Source organism: Cryptomeria japonica, chromosome 10 (genome assembly GCF_030272615.1).
Source record: "Cryptomeria japonica chromosome 10, Sugi_1.0, whole genome shotgun sequence".
Lineage (NCBI taxonomy): Eukaryota > Viridiplantae > Streptophyta > Pinopsida > Cupressales > Cupressaceae > Cryptomeria > Cryptomeria japonica.
In genome coordinates this window covers 357,160,412-357,167,784 of record NC_081414.1, presented here as the reverse complement: position 1 = coordinate 357,167,784, position 7,373 = coordinate 357,160,412, and the positions used below count along the sequence as shown (strand labels likewise).

Here is a 7,373-nt window from a genome sequence, read left to right as displayed (position 1 = left end):
TTTTTTGGTGCTTGAAACATCTATATAGCTTCAAATGTATATAATGATTGAATTGAAACTATTGCACAAGAAATTCAAAACGCTTCAAATAGCTGTAATCATAAACCAAACAACCTAAATTTGTATTTATATCTATTTTATGTTCTGAGTAAAAGTAGTTTTGGATTTGAATGTTTTAGTCATATTGTAAATAAAAGTAGTTTTTAATTTACACTTTAAAGGGCTCATACACCATCAAATACAAAAAAAAAAAGATATAAAAAAATTGTGCAGTTTTGTTAACGTATACATGATAACAGTGGTTTGTTTCCGCAATCCTTCAATTTTAAGAAAATATCATAGACAATATAGAAAGAAATTTGCATTGAAAAACTACATAGCATTCTGGCACAATTGTTTACAAGGAGACTAAAAATCTGGATTGACAGCTTCCATTCAATGGCTGGTGTAGCCCACTTCAATGTACAGGACGAGGCACAAAAATGGAGAAATTTTTGCTTTCATCTTGATGATGAGTGTGATCAGCAAAGTTGATGCAAAGAAAACCCCACCGTGGCTCACCTTGGAAGTCAGCAGCTAACTCATCATTTTGGGATTTTGCTTGTCTCAATTAATCCACATGCTCTATTCTATGATCAAAAAGGCTTGAAGTAGAAAATAAGCATTATCTTTCTTTCTTTGCAAAATCTGGTGTTTTAATTCTTTAAAAGGAAAATTTGACTTTAGGTTTATTTCTGACTTTTTGTAACTACAAAACTAATTGACAATAGTAATCTTCATTAAAGGCTACATACCTTTGTCAAAAATCATCTCAACAACAACATCTGAAAGATTCATGTCCGATTTAGTTAGAATAACTATCACCATTTGTTTCACCTATTAGCATTCACACCAAAATGACTTGATTTTGTCAAGAAGAAAGAAGAACTAGGATTATCCAGCCTACTTAAAGAAAATGTAAAGCTCATTTGTCTGTTGAAGAAAAAGAAATTTGCATGCTTAAGAATACGAGAAACAAAGATCATTTGAACTATTCAATCTAAACATGTTTACCAATTGCACAAAGAAAAGGCATTCTTACCAGTGTGTCTTGTAAAATGCACTCATGCATTGGCATCTACTTCGTCAAATGTATGTAAATGCATGAGAGGACTAACTTACATGCACTGCTATTTCTCCTTAGATATTTTCATTAAGACATTTTTATTAAAAGGGTTGAAACATTGAAATAATGGATTGTATAGAGTCTTCAACTAGTCTTGTTCACAATGGAATAGTTGATATACATGGTGTTGCTGACTCAGTTAATCTTGTTCTAGAATTTTGGCACAGATTCAACTTGTTTTCATATTTAAACAAAAAATCAATAACTAATTGAGAAAGAAATATTTAGTCATCAATGATAATTTTCCTAGCTATATTTTTTAGGGCTTTTGGATATACTTGAATGTAAATAATTACCAGTCCGTTTGCCACTTCCAAGCAGAATGTCTGTCTTTGATTTTTGACACCTTATTTTTTTTTTTTTATGTTGCACATTTTTAACTTGGCAACTATCTACATAGCATTTACATGCAAAACAACTGTCTGTGGAAACACACACCACCAACAAATTGAATACTTATAATTTGTTCTACGTGTAAATTTGAGGTTTGTCTTAAAAATAAATAAATGCCTTCTTCAAAGTCTTTGCTAGGCTAGACCTCAAATGTCAACCATAGATGTTGATGTGAAAGCTCCTACACATTACATATACATATACATATATAGTTAATTCTCTAACACCCTAGTCATCTGTCACCTATGCCCTATGGTGATCCCTACAAATTTTGGGGACCCAAACTCTTGTTATGCAGAAGTAGCTGAAAGTTTTTGTAAGTTCTTTCATGGGGAGTCATGCATTCTCTTACATTAGTAAGAGTGAATACTCTATATCATCCACTCGATGCCTACCAAAAATAATTTTCAACAGTGAATTGTTAATTGTCGATCAATTTTTTGCACAAACATTGTAAAATGAAAAAAATCTTCAATTTTGAAAGTTAAATATACAAAATATTTTAGCAAGTATTTTAATTGTCTTGGGTTTATAAAAATACTCTTAAATTTTAGTGACAATATTTGAGGATATACTGTATGCGATTCAATAATCATGTTTGGACTATGTTGACAATGAATGGAATAGTTGACTCTGAATTCCATTACTGGAATTTAGAAGTTTATCCTTTCCTATGCAAAGGTTTCAGTGACCACATCTGAAATGAGCTAATGATGAATGAGTTAGCTCACTTCAAATGCCAAGACTAGAATTTGCAAGAGTTATATTTAGAAACTCTAATAAGATGGCAAGAGAGATTAATCATTCCAATTGCTTGGCCCAGATGGTACAAGTAGAATGCCTAATACCACTTGTTAGTTTTATTTGTTTGGACTCAGCTCATAGTAAATCAAGTGGCTATCTTGAAATGTCAATGCTGAAAGTTATAGCAATATATCCTAAACCATGTGTAACTTTTAGAGATGATGTTTGGAGCGACATGATGACAAGTAAGTCTGAATTCCAAGCCCAAAACTTAAATCAATACATCAAAAAACCTGAACAAACAAGAAAATAGATCACTCAGCGAGAAAGGCTATATCTTACAAGCAATATTTATTTTACTATAGTTGTAAGGTATATTCATCACATTTTGGGCAAGTTGACAATGGATGAAATAGGTTGTTGCAAATGAAAAGTTAAAAACTTAAACACAGTATTGACCATTCTAGGTATAAGCTTTAGCCACTTGGTTTAGGAGCTAACCACCTAACCCAAGTCTAAATGCCATGACTAAAGAATACACGAAAGGATCAACAAAATATTAAAGAGGAATAATTTTGAAAATGGAAAAAAACTAACAGCAAGTAGTCTAACTGATGAACTAGTTACTTCTTTGTTTTGGGGGACTTTGTGACAAGCTACATTTGATCTTTGTCACTCTTGGTTTAGCATTGTTACAAGGATTAGGTTAGTTATGAAATTTCAATAAATGAAATTATGGTTGCAAAATCTTCTAGGAGCCCTTGTGGTCAAAAACTGAAAATTGTGAACAAATGAATGTCAGTCAACAACCAAAAAATTGGCATTTTTTTAATAAATAAATTAAAAGAAAAATCCCATTTCACTAGGTTTAAAGCGCTAGAGATGAGTAATCTATTGTGTATTGCATTATCTAATGGGAACACAAGCTTGACAATAATTCGAAGATGAAAGCACACGTGCTAAAATTGGTTGGGTTGCCTTTTGGGTCTCAAAATATATGTATCTTGCAGAAGTTGGTATATTGCAAATTCATATATGCCACAAAAATATAGATGGATAAGTGTTATTTTTGGTACTCTGAAATATAAGTTTAGATCTAGAATCGTAGAACAATAGGATGCATGCTGAGGACAACTGTTTGGGTTGGTACAACAAAATGGGAGCAATTCAATGATATCTAAAAGGCCTACATCAAATTTGGACTACTTAAAAGTGTTGTGTATTGTCATGTTGCAGCAAAGTTGGCTATATTACCATGTGCAAATTTGGAGGACTTAAAAGTGTTGTGGACTGTCATGTTGCAGCTCTAGATTTGTCTGATCTCCTTGAGACCCTATATTTGTCACAAAAAGGCATGGACATATACAAAAGGCCAAGATATTGTGTGACCTTTCAAGCCTATCCAACATTAAGAAGAAATAAGAAAAAACACATCATATATTTTGCTTGATAAAAATTAAAAGCTATCAAACCTAGTCTGGTTTGAATTAGCCATTTTTGTCTGATTGGCCATTTTTGTTTGATTGGATATGCAAAGGCATTCCCAAAATCAAGACAAGAGAACACACATCATCCTATCACTATGTGTTCGTGAGTGTGATGCAGGAGATACAAGAGAAGCGAGTAAATCAAACTTAAAGTTAATGTTTTGTTCTTATCTGCTATATTTATGGGTTTGATGATAGCATGGTTCAAACAAAGCAATATGTGATTTTTGGCAACATCTTGTCATGCCACGTTTCTCCGTAAATAAGCTATGTGCTCTTTCATTTCTCTACACTATCCACCCATCTCTTTGCATTGACATTGGAAACTGCTTTTCTTTGGGTTGGTACAACCACTTTTTTGCATGCACCGTATAAATAGTCCACGTACCAGTTAGATGTACATGTCAGCTTTTCTAATGAAATCCTCAAGACTCCCATTGAATTGAATTACCGCTAACACAATGCACTCTCAAGATTTTGTTGCTCTGCAACTCACTCCAAAAAAAAAAAAACACAAAAACCTTTCCGGCACTACAAATCAGGTGAATCTTCACTGCTTTTTCTACATCTTTTGTAATGTTTAACTTCAAATAGTTTAAGATGAATGATATGAAAGCATAAACCAAACCATTATATTTCCAACACACTAAAATAGATTGTAGAAGACAGAGTACTATTCACTATGGGAAAATAACATCGTAGAGAATGTGAACCTGCCAAAACTAATGTTTGTAAGGCATTTTATCGCAGATGTCTGAAAATATAGTTTTCAAATGCAACTATAACAATATCATGTCTTCTGTTGTAAAGCAAATAATAATATAACATTTGAGTGCACAAATCCCTTGATATTCTCAAAAATGTTCTACACTTTAGGTTTGTTATTGCAGACATTTTTTATTGAATCAATTCATAAACCATGATTTGTTACCTGCAACGTCCTGCACATACGCTAAACTGAAAAACGAACGCTCAAATAGACACGTAGGTGTTAAACCTAAAAGCCAAAGGTAACCCCACACAAGTATTAAACAACATGTGAGGGAAGGACCTTGCCAATAGTGTAAGCCAATGAAGACCATCAACTAAGGGAACACCAAAAACTCAGTATTTCAAGACACATTGGAGGAGCCAAGGATAGTATCATCATTTTTGGTACCAAGGTTTCATTTTGATACTGTTGCACATGCATTCTGTAAACAACACAAAAAGCATTCTCTCATAACTTTTTAATTGTAAAATATGTTTTGATAGCGACAGAATTTGTATATAATAAAAACATGGTCAATGCCTTTTCTCAGATAATAAGCAGCTCCCATACCTCAATGTTGATAAGAGCAGTAATCTTAGCTTGTTTTTCAAATTCAAGAAAAGTAGACAAGTTCATGTATTTCCCAACATTAGCTACTGCAGGATTTTGATAAAGCTGATAATCTTTCCCATATTTATTATATATGTTCACTGCATAAATCAAGATGTTTTTATAGCGATATCATGACAGTTACCCGTAACAATAAAAAAAAATGAGTAATACTCAATACAGGAATTTAAATTTATGTGCCTTCTTTGGTTAAACATTCTTAAATACGTTTAATATTTATAGCCAAAATTTATATGTTTCTTGAGTTGTCATGAAGGGAAGGTTACAAATATCGAAACATTGTAGATTGCCACCTCAAACTTGAAATGTGCACTAGTAAATCCCTCTATCTTCAATTCTTGAAAATGGTAGTCCATAATTATCCAACTCAATAGAGCCTCCCTGTACATATATTGAATACCATCTTGATCACTTGCATTCATAAGTGCAACACATTTCACTTTCAATCTCATGGTTTCAGACGAAAAAAATCACGCAAAACAAAGTTAAAGAAACCCTCATCTAAAAAAGAGTGTTTTTTCGTGTTTGATCCAATTTCAAAATATGTTTCCTAAATCGTCACATAGAAAGACTCTAAAACATAGATCTAGGTATCTGTGATGATAAAATCTCAGTATTCTTGATATTAATTTAAAAGTAGCTATACATTCTTTCCTAGGCAAAACATGTTGATAATTCGTATACATGAAGCAAAAAAAAATTCAATTAAGAAAACTATGGAGTGCCCTAAGCATAAATTCTTCACACCTGAATAATATCTCAGACATGGTTGACACTGGGTGGCTAAGGGGCCCCACTGCCAAGAAAAGAAAGGAAGCTAAGGGCGGGCTCATGCTCGTCCAAAAATAAATCTTCAGGAACTCTGAAAGCCCCATGCTCGCAAATAATCGCCAATATAACCATGAGAGTTGATCTAATAATAGTAGAATAAAACCAAAGCCAAAAATTTCAGTATTGGTTCATTTTCCAGTATAATCAATCTGAAATGAAACAACAAAAATAAAATGGAAAGGGACTTACCTCAAGATTCTCCTCAAATTGTATCAAAAACGTTGATGAGGAAAAATGGGCAGAGACAAAATGATCCTCTGCACAAGTATTGATTCAATCTATTCTTGATCATGATATCATAGAGACAAGGCACGTGAATTGCTTTCAAGTGCCACCTAGCCAGCATGATTAGTTACCTGCAGCCTCCTGCACATTTGCTAAACCCCAAAAATGAAAGCTCCAAGACGCCTTTTATGTCAGCCAACTGTTTGGATAGTCATGTGTTCTCTCGTGTGGTGAAATGTGAACCTCTATATCTTCCAATCAAAACTAACAAAATCACTTTTAATAGTCAATAATTAAAATTTGACAAACAACCGCTAAAGCCCGATCACATTTATATAAGGAATATTTAATTAAAGTTTTGCAAAAGAAAAATTAAGTGATGCTATTGGCTATAAGGAACATGTTTAATAACTGTTTAACGGAAACCCTCGCCAATAGTTCCATGCGGGGCAGGAATAATAATGAATCACCGAAAGGGAAATAATCTTATCTATAAGGTTAAATAACCCAACCTTAATTCTCTAAATCCTCACCAATAAACTCATGACATGTACATTGTGACAATTAAGTCAAAAATTGAATGAGGAGATAAAACCAAATAATAAAAATAAAATAGCTAATATCTCACCCACATAACATTAAAAAAAAAAAAATTACAAGTTGGAAGACAAGCCCTTGTAAAATAGTCAATATACTTACGTGATAGTCAATACACTCATAAGGGATCATGTAAGGGGAAACTTAAATGCATGAATATAAAGATATTAGAAATGCCTTATTCTTGAATTGAACAAAGATATTCTAGATACATATGTATAATTCTTAACATATATACTAATAACTCAAAACCAATTTTTTTTTATAAAATTAATGAAATAATATTTAAGATGCATTTAAATTCTATCTTTAAAAAAAATCCATCTCGTGCATTTTCCAAAGAAATTAGATATTTAAATAGGAATACAAATTATTCAAAGACATTTAGAAAATACCTATATATTATATACTAAAGTATAATTTGCTTATCTACCTCAATTACAAATTTAGAACAAGGAGTTTTGAATTATACTAATTTAAAATAACAAAGGTTGCGTTAATTTAACACTTAACCTTGTATCATTACACCATAAAGTTGAATAAGATTATG

General features: G+C 32.2%; 1 long non-coding RNA gene across 3 annotated transcripts; it reads right to left on the bottom strand.

The window, feature by feature from the left end:
* Positions 1-279: 279 nt before the first annotated feature.
* Positions 280-6,419, bottom strand: LOC131042776 (uncharacterized). Of its 3 annotated transcripts, none has more exons than XR_009105309.2 (4): positions 6,191-6,419; positions 5,918-6,083; positions 795-876; positions 280-644 (listed from the first exon to the last, which is right to left on the bottom strand). It is a non-coding gene; the product is annotated as an uncharacterized LOC131042776 (long non-coding RNA). The 3 variants fall into 3 exon arrangements; XR_009105310.2 differs by having other exon boundaries at positions 280-629; XR_009105308.2 differs by having other exon boundaries at positions 280-876; positions 6,191-6,411.
* Between the last annotated feature and the right edge of the window lie 954 nt (positions 6,420-7,373).